The sequence below is a fragment of the Mustela nigripes genome, chromosome X (genome assembly GCF_022355385.1).
Source record: "Mustela nigripes isolate SB6536 chromosome X, MUSNIG.SB6536, whole genome shotgun sequence".
Lineage (NCBI taxonomy): Eukaryota > Metazoa > Chordata > Mammalia > Carnivora > Mustelidae > Mustela > Mustela nigripes.
This window is the reverse complement of record NC_081575.1, coordinates 61,825,698-61,843,088: the sequence shown is the minus strand read 5'-3', so window position 1 is coordinate 61,843,088 and position 17,391 is coordinate 61,825,698. Positions and strand designations below refer to the sequence as shown.

The following is a 17,391-nucleotide window of genomic DNA, read 5'->3' as shown; positions in this document are numbered from 1 at the left end:
TGTAATGGTCTATTTTAAGCTGATGATCACTAAACGGTGATTGTTTACAAAACTATCTTTTTGTCCTCCACCATATTTTTGATGACATAATTTACTTCTTTTGGTATTGTGTATCCATTAAGATGTTATTGTAGCTATAGTTATTTTTAATACTTTTGTTTTAAAATCTTATAGTAGAGATACATGATTAATATACCACCCTATTATAGTATTAGCGTATTCTGAATTTAACTATATACTTACTTTACCAATGTGTTTTATACTTTTAAATGTTTTCACGTCAGTAGTTATTATACTTTCACTTTAGCTTGAAGAACTCTTTTCAGCATTTCTTGTAAGGCAGGGCTAGTGGTGTTGAACTTCCTTAGTTTGTGTTTATTTGGGAAAGTTTTGAAAGATAAATTTGCTAGGCAAAGTATTCTTAGTTGTCAGTTTTATCTCTCAACATTGTTTCTTTTTTTTTCCCCAGCACTGTTTCTGTCTTAAAGGAGTTCCCTTACATGTGAGAATTTCTCTCACTGCTTTTAATTTTTTCTCTGTCTTTGATTTTGTACTTTTTAAAAAAAGATTTCATTTATTTACTTGACAGAGAGACACAAGCAGAGAGTGAGAGAGGGAGAAGCAGGCGTTCTGCTGAGTAGGGAGCCCAATGCGGGACTCAATCCCAGGACCCTGGGGATCATGACCTGGGCCAAAGACGATGCTTAATGACTGAGCCACCCAGGTACCCCTGATTTTATATTGTTTTATTTTAATGTGTCTTGGAATAGATCTTTTGGGATTGAAATTTTCACTGACCTCTTTGCTTTCTGAACTTGAATATCCAAACCTTACCCAGGATGATTTCATATGTTGCATATTCTAGTTCACTAATTCTTTTCATTGATTAAGTTTGTTGTTGAAGTTCCCTATAAATTCTTCAGTTCTATGTATTCTTCATCTCTTGAATTTCTGTTTATTTTTGTAATGGTTCCTATTTCTTTGTTAAAATTATCCTTTGTTCATGCATTATTTTGAGGATTTCATTTAGTTTTCTATTAGTGTCTTTTTATAGTTTTATTGTGTTTCTCTAAGATTATTTATAATTATATTTAAACTGTTTATAGATGTCCATTTCTTTAAGGTCTGTCATTGATGTTTTATTAGTTTCCTTTTGTTATGTTTCATTGATTGTTCATGATCTTTGTGGCTTTGTGTTGGTGTCTGTACATTTGAGAATGTAGGCACTTCATCTAGTCTTTATAGACTGTCTATAGACTGTCTTTGGCAGGCAAAACTCTTCAACATTCAGTTTCTCCAGATATTCTAAGTGGGCTGCCTGATGATGTCCATAGGTGGCCTAGCTACTTGTGTTTTTGAGCTTACAAGTCTGGTCTGGGTCAGCAGATAGTTAAACTTGATGTTTGGGAAGATGGGAATGAGTCTGGCATCTGGGTCTGCGGGGTAGGCCTGGACTGTAGGTTCTGTGCAGCAAGCTTGGATCTTGAGTGTATTATGATGGGCTTGGGCTCTATGTCAGTGTGAGTGATACTTGATCCTGGGTTCACAGAATCAGCTACATGCTGGGGAACATCAGTTACATGGAGTGGGCCCAGCATTTGAGTCTGCAGGGTGCAATACTGGAATGGGTTTACTGGGGCTTATTGTGAGCCTGGGCCACAGGATACACCCTAGGTCATGGTGGTTGTCTGGTACTTGGATATAGCAGAAGCCTGAGATTTCAGGAGCTTATTGAAATCCTGGGCCACAGGAGCTGCTTGGAGCTTCAGGAAGCAGCAGGCACTGGGGTAGACCAGAGACCACCAGGGTTTATTAAATCTCACCAGGAACCTGGTACCATGGAAACTTACTGGAGCTGTGGGAGCTACCTGGTGCCTGGTTGATCTGGGAGCTTGAGTTTGTGGGGGCGATCTGGGACCCTGGGTTCAAGGAAACTGCCTGGAGCTGTGGAAGATGCCTGTGGTCACTGAAGCCAGCAGGTGCTGAAGAGATCTAGTGTCCTTAGGTTCCTATGCTTGCTAGGACCCTATTGCCATGGAAACTGCCTGAGGTTACTGGAGCTGGAAGGCTTCATGGAAGATATGGGCCAGGATTTTTAGGATCACACTGGGTGCCTTAGTGTCAAATATGCTGCCTGGGGTTGCAGGAGTTGACTAAGGCTTCAGAAGTCAAAAGACACTGGGACGAGCTGGAAGCCTGATTTTGTGGGCACACTCAGGGAACCACCTGAGGCTTCAGGAGTTGGCCTGGTACTATACCATCTGTGCTGAATTTGGGCACTCACTTCACTTTCCTTCCTGCGTGAGGTAGGTGTCTCTCTGCACTGGCCTGCTAAGGCTCTTGGTGGAGGGGTGATGGGAATAGTATGAGTCTATAATTCCTACTTTCCTCAATGCGTCTTTTCTTATCTCTGTGCTTCATTCAGCTGTTGTAACCCTTCACTTTGAATCTTTGGTCCTTGTGAAGGTATTATGAATGTTTGTTCAAATTGATGTTGCTAGGAGGAGACAAATGTTAGAAATCCCTGTTACCACTTTGCTGACAGCACTTCTTTGTATTCATTTCCAATTTCATTTCATCATAGTCAGAAAATATACTTTGTGTAACATCAATCCTTTTAAAGTTTTCAAGGGTTTTATGGCTTAATATATGTTCTGTCTTGAAGAATGTTCCATGTTTATTTGATAAGAATATATATTCTGCTTTTATTGGATGGAATACTCTATTACTGTTATTTGATTTAGTTGGTTTATAGTGTTCAAATCTTGAATGCTGTGCTTGATATTCTGCCATGTTGTTTTACCCATTATTGAAAATAAGCTATTGAAGTCTCAAACTGTGATTGCTGAATTGTCCATTTCTCTCTTTTTTGACTTCTATCCATTTTCATCTCATGTATTTCAGAGCTGTATTCTTAGGTATTTGTATGCTTTTAATTGCCATGTCTCCCTGATTGAATTGCTTTTAATTGTTATATAATATCAATCTATTTGTATCTTTAAATCTAATGTGTGTCTCTGTAGATAACATATGTTTGTGTACAGTTTTTATTTTAATCCACTCTACCAATCTTTGCTTTGTTATTGGAGTGTTTAATCCATTTGTATTCAGTGTTATTAAATATAATGTAATTATGGATCTTCTATTTTTCTATTTGTTTTCTTAATCTCTTTTGATATCTAGCCATCCACTTATTTTTTAAAAATTTTTACTGTGTGGGGCACCTGGGTGGCTCAGTGGGTTAAAGCCTCTGCCTTCGGCTCAGGTCATGATCCCAGGGTCCTGGGATCGAGCCCCACATCCAGCTCTTTGCTCAGCAGGGAGCCTGCTTCCTCCTCTCTCTGTCTCTCTGCCTACTTGAGATCTCTCTCTGTTAAATAAATGGAAAAATCTTTAAAAAAATTTACTGTGTTATCTTAGTCACCATAGAATATATCATTAGTTTTTGATGTAGTGTTCCAAGATTCATTGTTTACATATAACACCCAGTATTGCATAGTCATCCATTTCTATATTCATCTGTGTTACATGAACAGTTTATTGTATACAATTTCAATTCCTTTGTTGTTTATTTTACTTCCATTTTAGATTTATTTTCTTAGCAATTTCCTTGTGGATTTCAACTAACAATTTACCTTAAAACAATTTAGTTTCTTTATTTTAATGTATGAATGAAATCATATGGTATTTGTCAAACAAAACAGTTGTACATTGGGAAGGGAAGGAAAATTAAAATATGATAAAAACAGAGAGAGAGGTAAACCATAAGAAAATCTTCAACTATAAGAGACAAACTGAGAGTGGCTGGAGGGGAATTGGGTGGGGGGATGGGATAATTGGTTGATGGGCATTAAGGAGGGCCTTGATGTAATGAGCACTGGTTATTATATGCACTGATGAATCACATTTTTTTTAAAAAAAATATTAGCAAAGATTAATGTAAATTTGATTTCAATAGTGTATAAAAACCTTGCTTCAATAAAGTTCCATTCTTTGCTTTTGTACTATCATTGCCCTACATAGTATATCTTTATACATTATAAACCTACCAACACAATTTTATAATTATTAGTAATAGATGTTTTATTTATTCTTTATTTTTTAAAAGATTTATTTATTTATTTTAGAGATGGAGAAGGTGCAAAGGGAGAGGGAGAGAGTCTCAGATGGACTCTGTGCTGAGTGCAGAGCTGGATGGGCACTCGATCTCACAATCCTGAGTTCAGGACCTGAGCCAAAATCAAGCATCAGTTTCTTTTTTTTTTTTTTTTTAAAGCTTTTATTTATTTATTTGACAGACAGAGATCACAAGTAGGCAGAGAGGCAGGTAGAGAGAGAGGAAGGGAAGCAGGCTCCCTGCTGAACAGAGAGCCCGACGCGGGACTCGATCCCAGGACCCCAGGATCATGACCTGGGCTGAAGGCAGAGGCTTAACCCACTGAGCCACCGAGGTGCCCCAGTAATAGATGTTTTATGCAATTTTCTTTTAAATCAATCATACTGTAGAATACAAGTCCTTTAAAAAATACATCTTTATGTTTTCCTTTGTATTTATTTATTTAGTTACCTGTAATGGTGATCTTTGCTTCTTCTTAAGTGTTCCAGTAACTGTTTGATTTTTATAGATATATTAATTTTTAGGTTAATATTTCTTCATTCTTGTTTTAAAGTTTTTCAAAAGTTACTGGAGCCAATAAAGCATATAAATTGTGTGCTGGCAGACATTAAGACCTATTTTTCCTTACCAAAGAAAATGGCACATGTTTCATTAAAATTTGACAACTGAGAGAAAAGGGTACTGAAATTAAGCATCAGTGCACCAACTACACAAAAACAATAAAAAAATTTTTTAAAAATATTATTCAACTTGGAAGTGAGAATAGAACCAAGGCATAAAGGGGAGATCAATTAGGGGTTCCCCAATCTCAAAATTCTTTAGGACAAGGAGTTTTGGCCATTTGTGAGCAATGGTTTACACCACCAAATCCAATTCCAGAATCAAATTTACAGCAACAACAACAACAACAAAAAAAAAAACAATGATAATTCCAAATTCATTTCTAGGCACATTCCAAAGGCAAGCTTGAAAGTATTCACAATTCACAGGCTTGTCTGTTTCAGGCAAAATTACAAATTGTTGTAATTCTTCCTCCTATTATGTTCAAAAGAAAAAAAAAAGTGATCCACTTTTGAAAATATTTAGAAATACCTCATTTTCATTCCTGTTTTTAGTATGGGATTGACTTTTTAAAATAAGGGCTATATCTATAATAATTACAGAAATTCAGCACAGTGTAGAAATACATTTCTAATATTCCATTCATCTTCCACCCAGTCAATGGATATTATGGTTAACTTAGCAAAGTTTCTTCACAGAAAGATATTACTAAATGGCTAATGTAATTGCAAACTTTAACAAAGTCCTTTGAATAGCTTCTAGAAAAATTCTTATACTGATTAGCAATGCTCTTTTAATGTTAAAAATATATTGGCTAATTGAACATAATAAAAAAATAGGAGCTAACACTGAACTGCAAGTTTGCAAGGAAACATTTTCACTGTCCTACTTGATATGTAATATAGTAATATGATAGAATAAATTACAGTACCTGGCCAGCTGATATCAGTTCTTCATCTAAAACAGATTATCATTCAGTTCAAGATATTAAAAACGAAGATGAAACATGCTTTAAAACATAGTAGCTATAAGAAGTTTTTTATGTACTCAAAAGAGGAATGACTTCAGAACCTTTATTTAGGACTACCTAACATTTAGAGAACCTCCATGTGATTCTGTATTTTCCAGAATGAGATTCCAAACTGTACTCATTAGGAGAGGGACTGAAGAGTCAGGTTTTTCTATTTAGGTTGTGATCACATAATTAGCAGATAAAAGACCTTTATCTTCCACCACTCTAATGAAAACTGCCAAAAGTAGGGCATTCATGAAAAATTTAGAACAGTACACTAGAAAGCTAGTAGGCTAGAATACTTATCCTCCCTCGCCATCCATCAGCAGTATCACCATCTGCTAATACTAAACCAAAAGGAACCCCATTCTCAAAGTTCATGACATCTCCACTTTAGGTCACTCTTGAATGCAGTCTACATATTTATATTTACCACGAAGAATAGTATCCTGTTTAGGGAGTAGTACTTGTCTTAAAACTGAGTATTTTAAGCCTACTGGGTTAATCTGGGGGGGGGCAATTAAGTAATATTGCTACTTTTAGAACATTATCACACACAAAGTGAATCCAATTAAGTTTTATGTACTTATTAACTACATTGCGTGTCCATTGTAGCACCTTTTTACAACACATAATCACCAGAATAGAAATTGCTTGGAAAACTAACAGAGCATAGTCCAATCATTAGAAGTTGCCCACTGTGACTGTTTAGAAACCAGGTGCATGGTAGAGTACTGCTGCAAAAAAAAATGGAAGCCTGTAGATTTGACAGGAAGCCAGATCATGGGTTTTAAAACAATTTTAGGAAACTGGCAATACTGCTGAAGCAAAAATAATCAACACAGCAGGAAATGGATCAAAAAAGCATTCAATAATCAGGTAAACATCTGATATCCATTCCTTTCCCTTTGAGAATAAATATAGTTAAGGTCACTTTTAGCCTTGGAACAGATATACGTTCGCCTGTGATGATCTTGCTAATGACTACATGATATCTGATGTCCTCTGCTAGGATTTTAGATTTAAAAAAGCCATAGTTATAAGAGGCATCTGCTGTAAATACCCAGAAATTCCTTTTATGGCAACCACTATAGAATTCACTTGTCTTAAACAGTTTATAAGGGAAGATGGCTCATGTTTCCATTGCAATAATAGTATATGTTGGAGATCAAGTGGCTTTCAAGCAGCATGGTGGGTTTAAAAATGTCTGGAGTTTAGATGATTCTGTTGTGTTTATGGGTTGGCAAGACTGTAATCATATGGTCACACTGCGCTAAGTACACCTTCTGGTTCACGCATTGTCCAAGTGGAGTGCCATTTCTTCTGATGTGAAAGTGTTCAATATGACATCCAAATGGAGTCCATTTATCCTTCAACCAGCATTCCATCCATTGCTTATATGTATAAGGGAGCTTGGGGTACTCAAATGTATGCTTATACTGGCCATTGTACCACTAAGACCATGCAGAGCTCTGTTTTCCCAGAAGGGTTGAGAACTAGTCTCTACAGATGAGCTGATTTCCATTGAAGTGGCTCAGTTAGGGGACACTATAGTATTTCTTGGGAAAGGTCTAGAGTTTTGTGGTGGAAGAACTTTTCCACACAGGAAGTTGATAAAATCTTCTCTAAGAATAGCTCTTCTGCATTCTTTAACCCAAACCAACCCATACGTAATGCCTTGCTGATAGCCAGTTTGAATTCCAATATGAGGTCAAGAGAAATAGAGTCTTCTGACATTTGTTTTATATGTTTTATCCAGGAATTTTAGAATAATGGGATGGAGTAGATTTAGTCCATCTCATCTAGAAATGGAAGTTTTCAGGACAAACTTTTAAGTAGGCTCGCCTGTTATTATTTGGGTGGAAGGTGGATAGGGATGCTGACTGCTAATTTCTAACAATATTAATTTTATCTTGCACCTAGAATTCTATCATTTCCTTAATTTATTTACTAAACAAATGTGTTTTGAATATCTAATGCTTGAAAGGAACTTTTCTATCTCTCTTGATGTACACTTGATCAAGAAAAATTCAATGTATGTGTCCAAGTATAATATCCAGTGCATGATCCAGTTGATAAAGGAAGCACAGGATCTTATAAAGGCACAGAGAGGTACCTAAGCCAGACTTGGGGAGAAATCTGGGAAGGCTTTCCAGAAGATAATTCCAAATTAGGATCTGAAAGAAAATTAATCACATGAAAAGTGGGAAAAGAATATTGCAAGAGCATAAATTATTTACTCAAGTTCATCAGTATATCAGAACACATCACACATTCATGGAAATGTGAGTACTTCAGCATGGTTGGAGAATTGTGGTGAAGTGTAGAGTTATAGAAATGGGGTTGGAAATATAGGACAGAAGGACTTAATATACTATAGTAAGGGAGTTTTGTTTTCTTTTTATTTTTAGGTACAGGTGAATCCTTGGAAGAATTAGGCAACAGAATAGTGAGATCAAATTTGGAATTCAGAAAGATCACTTTAATTAAAAATATGTTTATTCAAATAGGCAAACTGAAAGTAAAGGGAACCAATAGAGGCTGGTAAGAATTAATAATAAAGATGATGGTTGTCTAAATTAGAATAGAGGAGGTGCAGAGAGAAGTAGCTAAATTTAAAAAATTAGGACGATAGAATTTATGGAATATGTGTGGGTATTCATAAGTGTATATGTTAAAGGTATCACCTAGGGGCACCTGGGTGGCTCAGTGGGTTAAAGCCTCTGCCTTCAGCTCTGGTCATGACCCCAGCATCCTGGGACCGAGCCCCGCATCAGGCTCTCTGCTCATCAGGGAGCCTGCTTCCTCCCTCTCTCTCTCTCTCTCTGCCTGCCTCTCTGCCTACTTGTGATCTCTGTCTGTCAAATAAATAAATAAAATCTTTAAAAAAAAAAAGGTATCACCTAGATTGTGTGAGTGGGTAGATGGCAGAGTGATCATATGCTGTTATCCAAACTAAGAGATTTTAAAGAGTGAAAGGGAGTATCATTATTAATTACATTGCAATAACAAATGAAATCCAGTTCTATTCCTGGCAAATCAGAATGTATGGTCAACCTAGTGTATGGTGATTCTAGAAAAAGAACACACATTTTGGAGGAATATTATACATTATTTAAAACAATCTAATTTATCTTGAGAAAATTTTAAAAAGTGTGATTTAAAATGTCCATGGGCCATACATTTATTAATAAATGAATATTATTTCTTTGGGTAGAAAAGATAAGGTGGATATAGTATGAGATTACAATTTTCATGAGTGCAGAGACCATGTTGCCTATATACCATCTTATCAGTATCTAAAGCAATGCTTAATACATTGAAGGGATGAAAAATATTACAGTAATTAGTTAATTAATATCCACTATATTTAGAGGGAGAGCTGTGTTCTAAGGCCTAGGTAACTATTGTTTTGAACTTGAAGGTACATAAACTTGAAGGTACATAAAATGAACTTGAAGGTACATAAAATGAGATAAGTAGGGGAAGGGACACAAGTCCTGCTTATACTCCAAAGAATGGCTGTTATAAGCAGAGGATAATAGAAAAGGCTGTTAGTAGTTAAAAATTCCTCAATTTCAATCTCTACTTTTCACTGAACCACAACTCATCTGCTCTGTGCTTCCCTTACCATTGGTGCCCTTGGTTTTGGGAAGGTTTACACAGAACTTTATTCTCTCGTTAGGGAAGCAGACAGGTGAAGCAGACAGATTATTTGAGTGAGATGCTTATTTTTAGCCACATTTCAAGATCTAATTAACAGTGAGTCTCTTTATCCCTAGGCAAGTTACTTTGCCATTTTGTATCCTACCAAATGAGGTCAAAATGAAGATTGAAATGATTTTTTAATATTTCTTGCAGGTAACATCCTCCATTTCTGGAGAAAATGAGTTGGAATATTCATAAGCAGGCAGTTTACCATAGTTCTTGTTGCTAACCTTTCTGAAGAAGTAGTGATCCACAACCATGTCTGCTTGGCTCAGTCCTCAGAAAGAAACATAAAGCACAGACACAGCCAAAGGAGCACAATAGTGGTGAGACTATTCTGTTCCTAAGCCTTTTGCTATCTGAAACCAGTACCATTGCCAGACAGGGGCAGGAAACTTTTATTGTCCTGCATTTGGAGAAAAGAGAATCTTGTCTAAGTGAAATAGCTACCTAAAAGCCATTTACAAAGCTATTATTTTAGGAAGGTTTGAAAGCTTTAAATAAAATGAATGGAGTTTCCTACTTTAAAACAATTTTAAGGGCCAGAGTTCCTGGAGAATATAAACTAACTATATGACTATGAGAGAAACTAGGAAAATCCTGAAAAGGCCAGTGATCAAGCCATGGATGTTTGCAGTGGGATTGACAGAGTAAGATTCTCAGTCCACTACTGATGCAGTCTGTATTTTAGTGCAGATAAAGGGTTTGTCAAGGTACAAGTGTTCATAATCTACACCCTAGACATAATAGCAAATAATATATTAGTTGGAGATAATAATACATAGGTAAGAGTTTGATAATTTCTTAATGGTCAAATGGGCATAATGGCTGTATATCCCTTCCTTGTAACATTGTCATGAGGATTATATTACATAATATATATAAAGTGGGTGGCACATAGTAAATGATCAGTAAATTTAATTGTTAGTAAACACTGATGCTATTAGAATATAAGTTGCTATATACATCAGCAAACCCAAGAAAGTTGAAGTCAACAAGGACTGGAGAGGTCAGGGGTACAAGGAACTTGAGTTGGGGTTTGAAATGTATTTATAATTCACCTTCTTTCATGACTTAGAGGAAATATACAAAACAAATAATAATAATAACACTTCTTGCAGTATTACTATGTAGCATATACATGCATTCCATACATTACATTGACTCTTTGAATGTACACAACATTGTTATACATTATACACTGAAGGAAACTGTGGACCAGATAAATTAGGAAATACAACTGATTTCTGTGCATTGATTTTGTATTCAGTCATGTTGCTGAATTATTGCATGAATTCTAATAATTTAGGGGTGGAGTCTTTTGGGTTTTCCACAAAAAGTATGTCCTCTGCAAAGGGAGTTTGACTGCTTCTTTGCCAATTTGAATGCCTTTTATTTATTTATTTTTTGTTGTTGTTATTTTCTGATTGCTGAGGCTAGGACTTCTGGTACTATGTTGAACAATAATGGTGAGAGTAGGCATCCTTGTGTTCCTCACCTTAAGTGAAAAGCTCTCAGTTTATCCTCATTGAGATTGTTATTCACTGTGGGCTTTTCATAGATGGCTTTTATGACACTGAAGTATGTTCCCACTATCTCTGTACTTCAGAGTGTTTTAATCAGGAAAGGATGCTATATTTTGTCAAATGCTTTCTCTGCATTGATTAAGAGGATCATATTGTTCTTGTCTTTTCTTTTATTAATGTGCTTCATCACATTGATTGATTTGCAAATATTGAACCACTGTTGCATCCCAGGAATAAATCCCATCTGGTCCTGGTGAATAGTCCTTTTAATGTACTATTGGATCTTATTGACTAGGATCTTGTTCAGTATTTTGGCTTCCATATTCATCAGGGATGTTGGTTTCTAATTTTCCTTTTTGCTTCCATATTCATCAGGGATGTTTGTTTCTAATTTTCGTTTTTGATGGGGTCTTGGGTTTGGGATCAGGATAATATTGGCTTCATAGAAGGAGTTTGGAAGTTTTCCTTCCATTTCTATTTTTTGAAACAGCTTCAGGAGAATGGGTATTTCTTCTTTAAAGGTTTGGTAGAATTCCCCTGGGAAGCCATCTGACCCTGGACTCTTGTTTTTTTGGTAAATTTTTGATTACTACTTCAATTTCCTTGCTGGTTATGTGTCTGTTCAGATTGTCTATTTCTTCCTGTTTCAGTTTTTGTAGTTTATAAGTTCCCAGGAATGCATCCATTTCTTATAGATTGCTTAATTTTTGGCCTATAGTTGCTGGTAATAATTTCTGACAATTGTTTCTATTTGTTTGGTGTTAGCTGTGATCTCTTCCCTTTCATTCATGATTTTATTTATTTTAGTCCTTTCCTTTTTCTTTTGGATAAGTCTGGCCAGTGGTTTGCTGATCTTATTAATTCTTTCAAAGAACCAGTTTCTAGTTTTGTTGTTAGGTTCTACTCTTTTTCTGGTTTCTATTTCACTGATCTCTCCTCTAATCTTTATTATTTCTTTTCTCTCGCTTGGTTTAGTTTTATTTTCTGTTCTTTCTCCAGGTCCTTAAAGTGTAATGTTAGCTTGTGCATTCAGTTTTTTTTTCCTAATTTTTTGATAGAGGCTTAGATGATTATATATTTCTCTCTTAAGACTACCTTTGCACTATCCCGTAAGTTTTGGACTGATGTGTTTTCATTCTCACTAGTTTCCATGAATTGTTTAAGTTCTTTAATTTCCTGGTTGACCCATTCATTCTTTAGCAAGATGCTCTTTAACTTCCAACTGTTTGAGCTCCAAATTTCTTTTTGTGGTTGAGTTACAGTTTCAAAGCACTGTGGTCTGAAAATATGCAGGGGATAATCTCAATCTTTTGGTATTAGTTGAGACCTGATTTGTAACTCAGCATGTGGTCTATTCTGGAGAAAGTTCCATGTGCACTCAAGAAAAATGAGTATTCTATTGTTTTAGGATGGAATGTTCTCTATATAGCTACGAAGTCCATCTGGTCCAATGTTTCATTCAAGGCCCTTGTTTCTTTGTTGATCCTCTGCTTAGATGATCTGTCCCTTGCTGTGAGTGGAGTGTTGGGGTCTCCTATTATTAATGTACTATCATCTATATGTTTCTTTATTTTGTTTATTAATTGGTTTATATAATTAGTTGCTCCCATGTTGGGGGGCATAGATATTTACAATTGTTAGATCTTCTTCATGGATAGACCCTTTAATTATGATATAGTCTCTCTCTACATCTCTTACTACAGTTTTTGTTTTAAAATCTAATTTATCTGATATGACCATTGCTACCCCAGCTTTCTTTTGAGGTTCACTAGCATGGTAAATCATTCTCTATCCCATTACTTTCAATATGGAGGTGTCTTGAGGTTCAAAATGTGTCTCTTATAGACAGCATATGGATGGGTCCTCCTTCTTTATCCAGTCTGAAACCTTATTTCTTTTCATGGGAGCATTTAGCCTATTTACATTCATAGTAGCTATAAAAGGTATCAGTTTATTGCCATTATATTGCCTATAAGTTCTCTGTTTCTGTAGGTTTTCTGTTTCTTTCTTGTCTACGTGAATCTTGGGGTTTCTCTTCATTTACAGAATTCCTCTTAATATTTCTTGGGGAGCTGGTTTGGTGGTCACATATTCTTTCAGTTTCTGCCTGTCCTGAAAGCTTTTTATCTCTCCTTCCATTCTGAATGACAGTCTTGCTGGGTAAAGTATTCTTTCCATTCATTACCCTAAATATGTCCTGCCAGCCCTTTATGGTTTGCCAGGTCCCTGTGGACAAGTCTGATGTTATTGTGATGTTTCTCCCTCTGCAGGTAAGAAAACTCTTCTCCCTACCTGTTCTCAGGATGGTTTCCTTGGCTCTGAGATCTGCAAGCTTCACTATTACATGTTGGGATGTTGATCTATTTTTATTGATTTTGGGAGGGGTCCTCTCTGCTTCTTGGACTTGAATGCTTATTTCCTTCTCCAGATTAGGGAAGTTCTTAGATATGATTTTTTTCAAATATGCCTTCTGTTCTCTCTCTCTTTCTACCACCCTGGAGATCCCAGTAATTCTGACATTGGAGCATTTCATTGAATCTTTGATTTCTCCAAGTCTATTTTCAAGTGTCAGTAGCTGTCTATCCCTGGCTCCTTCAGGGAGACTTCTTTTTTTATCATCTTTTCTTCTTCTTTTCTTTTCTATCATCTTCTCTTCTTTACTATCATCTTATATTCTAGGTCACTAATTCATTCTTCTACCTCATTTACCCTAGATTTTAGATTATCCAGTTTAAACTGCATCTCATTCATAGCATTTTTAAGTTCAGTCTGACTAGAACTCATTTCTGCCCTTAGAGATTATATATTGTCACTAAAGCTTTTTTCAAGCCTAGCTATTGACTTTGTGATTGCTATCCTGAAGTCTATCTCTGGCATCTTGCTTATATCCCTATCCATTAGTTCTGTGGCAGAAGACATTGTCTCTGGTTCTTTTCTTTGTTGGGAGTTCCTCCTTTTAGTCATTCTGTCAATGGATGGTTGAGCGAATGGACAGAGTCCAAAATATCGATTACACCCAAGTTTGATGCATCCTAGCAAAATCTGGCATGGTTAGATGCCACCACCAAAAAAACAAAGCCAAATGAAATATAAGAATAAAATTTAAAATTATTTTAAAAAATAATACATGTATATTATTTTTAATATTTAATAATAAATATTGAACATTTTTATTTTAAAATATTTAAAATAATAAACATTTTAATAATAAATAAAATAATACACATTATATAAACATATATAATAGAAAATAAATAAAATTTAAAAATGGGAAGGAAAGGAGGGCTATGTTTCAGTTGTTCCTGGGTGTATTTTGGTCTGTGTGTTAGAGGACACTATATCCCAAAATTATTAGGAAAGTAAACCTTGTATACATTAAAAAGGTAAAACTGAATAGAGTGAAAAATGGGTTAAAATAAAGCATGTACTTATAAAAAATATAGGTGTGGTAAAATATAAGTTAAAAAAGACCTATGAGTGCAATTGCAGGGTCATAGGGAAGCTCTATTTTTAATTTCTTGAGGAATCTCCACACTGTTTTCCAAAGTGGCTGTACCAACTTGCAGTCCCACCAGCAGTATAGGAGGGTTCCCCTTTCTCCACATCCTCTCCAACACATGTTGTTTCCTATCTTGCTAATTTTGGCCATTCTAACTGGTGTAAGGTGGTATCTCAATGTGGTTTTAATTTGAATCTCCCTGATAGCTAGTGATGATGAACATTGTTTCATGTGTCTGATAGCCATTTGTATGTCTTCATTGGAGAAGTGTCTGTTCATATCTCCTGCCCATTTTTTTATATGATTGTTTTGTGTGTGTTGAGTTTGAGGAGTTCTTTATAGATCCTGGATATCAATGTTTTGTCTGTACTGTATTTACCCCAAAGATACAGATGCAGTGAAAAGAAGGGCCATATGTACCCCAATTTTTATAGCAGCAATGGCCACGGTCGCCAAACTGTGGAAAGAACCAAGATGCCCTTCAATGGATGAATGGATAAAGAAGATGTAGTCCATATACACGATGGAGTGTTATGCCTCCATCAGAAAGGATGAATACCCAGCTTTTGTAGCAACATGGACGGGACTGGAAGAGATTATGCTGAGTAAAATAAGTCAAGCAGAGAGGGCGAATTATCATGTGGTTTCACTTATTTGTGGAGCATAACAAATAGCATGGAGGACAAGGGGAGATGGAGAGGAGAAGGGAGTTGAGGGAAATTGGAAGGGGAGGTGAACCATGAGAGACTATGGACTCTGAAAAACAATCTGAGGGTTTTGAAGGGGTGGGGGTTGCGAGATTCGGGGAGCCAGGTGGTGGGTATTAGAGAGGGCATGGATTGCATGGAGCACTGGGTGTGGTGCAAAAACAATGAATACTGTTATGCTGAAAAAAATAAATAAATTTTTTTTAAAAAAAGGACCTATGAAAAAATGAGTTGGTATAATAGACATCTAGTTAAAATGAGGATAAGATATAAGGAATAGAGCAGTGGAAAATGGCATAAGAAAAGAAAAAAAAAGAAAAAGAAAGAAAAAGAAAGGAAAATTATATTTGAAAAATATATAAGTTGTGAGGACCCACCTGGAGCTCAATATACAATTTTCCCCTTGTGCTGGGATTTTGCAATCTTATAGGATCCAAAGGATTGTCATCCACCTTTTCTTCCAGACTCCCTTCTGGGGAAGGGGACTTTTGCTCCGTTTCTCAGGGAATCCTGTCTGTTCAGAGTTGTCCCACCCCCTATCTTGGGTATGGGCTTAGTGAAAACCAGATTTCTGAGGGTTTTTTGGTTGTTTTGTTGTTGTTGTTGTTTTTCACTCTGGGGCCTTTCCATGTCTCTTCAGAGGATTAGGGCAAAAATAGCAGCAGCCAAACCTCTGGCCCAAAGCAGATAATTCAGAGTCTGGACTCTTTAATAAACTCTGCAAGACAAACAGTATCCACTTCTACTTGTGCTGCTGCAAACCACAGCTTTCTGCAGTGCAAGCCCACAGATACTCTCCTGGAAGAGTTTTCAGGGCCCCAGGATTATCTCTGCCTTTGTGCTTTTAAAACTAGGATTAGACTGTGGGCTCATGCGTGCACCCGAAGCTCCAGAATCAGACCCAGTTCTGCTCTAAGCCTTTTCCTGGCCACTACTCCTTTGTATTATTGCTCTGTTGTAGATGGTGGTTCAACATATTTTAGTCTGTTCAAGAAAAGAGTGGACAAGCTCTATTACAAAGCTGTCATCATCAAGACAGCATGGTACTGGCACAAAAACAGACACATAGATCAATGGAACAGAATAGAGAGCCCAGAAATAGACCCTCAACTCTATGGTCAACTAATCTTCGACAAAGCAGGAAAGAATGTCCAATGGAAAAAAGACAGCCTCTTCAATAAATGGTGCTGGGAAAATTGGACAGCCACATGCAGAAAAATGAAATTGGACCATTTCCTTACACCACACACAAAAATCGACTCAAAATGGATGAAGGACCTCAATGTGCAAAAGGAATCCATCAAAATCCTTGAGGAGAACACGGGCAGCAACCTCTTCGACCTCTGCCGCAGCAACATCTTCCTAGGAACAACGCCAAAGGCAAGGGAAGCAAGGGCAAAAATGAACTATTGGGATTTCATCAAGATCAAAAGCTTTTGCACAGCAAAGGAAACAGTTAACAAAATCAAAAGACAACTGACAGAATGGGAGAAGATATTTGCAAATGACATATCAGATAAAGGACTAGTGTCCAGAATCTATAAAGAACTTAGCAAACTCAACACCCAAAGAACAAATAATCCAATCAAGATATGGGCAGAGGACATGAACAGACATTTCTGCAAAGAAGACATCCAGATGGCCAACAGACACATGAAAAAGTGCTCCATATCACTCGGCATCAGGGAAATACAAATCAAAACCACAATGAGATATCACCTCACACCAATCAGAATGGCTAAAATCAACAAGTCAGGAAATGACAGATGCTGGCGAGGATGCGGAGAAAGGGGAACCCTCCTACACTGTTGGTGGGAATGCAAGCTGGTGCAGCCACTCTGGAAAACAGCATGGAGGTTCCTCAAAATGTTGAAAATAGAACTGCCCTATGACCCAGCAATTGCACTATTGGGTATTTACCCTAAAGATACAAATGTAGTGATCCAAAGGGACACATGCACCCGAATGTTTATAGCAGCAATGTCCACAATAGCCAAACTATGGAAAGAACCTAGATGTCCATCAACAGATGAATGGATCAAGAAGATGTGGTATATATACACAATGGAATACTATGCAGCCATCAAAAGAAATGAAATCTTGCCATTTGCAACAACATGGATGGAACTAGAGCGTATCATGCTTAGCGAAATAAGTCAAGCAGAGAAAGACAACTATCATATGATCTCCCTGATATGAGGAAGTGGTGATGCAACATGGAGGCTTAAGTGGGTAGAAGAATAAATGAAACAAGATGGGAT

At 36.6% G+C, this 17,391-nt stretch overlaps 1 long non-coding RNA gene and 1 pseudogene across 1 annotated transcript in view; one reads left to right on the top strand and one right to left on the bottom strand.

Annotated features, from left to right (window-relative positions):
- The first annotated feature begins 629 nt into the window (after positions 1-629).
- LOC132006906 (uncharacterized) overlaps positions 630-17,391 on the top strand; it is a 30,640-nt gene continuing 13,878 nt past the window's right edge. The window contains exon 1 of the long non-coding RNA XR_009401248.1: positions 630-724. This is a non-coding gene — a long non-coding RNA (uncharacterized LOC132006906). The remainder of the gene's footprint in view (positions 725-17,391) is intronic.
- On the bottom strand, positions 6,905-7,395 carry LOC132007640 (HUWE1-associated protein modifying stress responses 1-like; annotated as a pseudogene).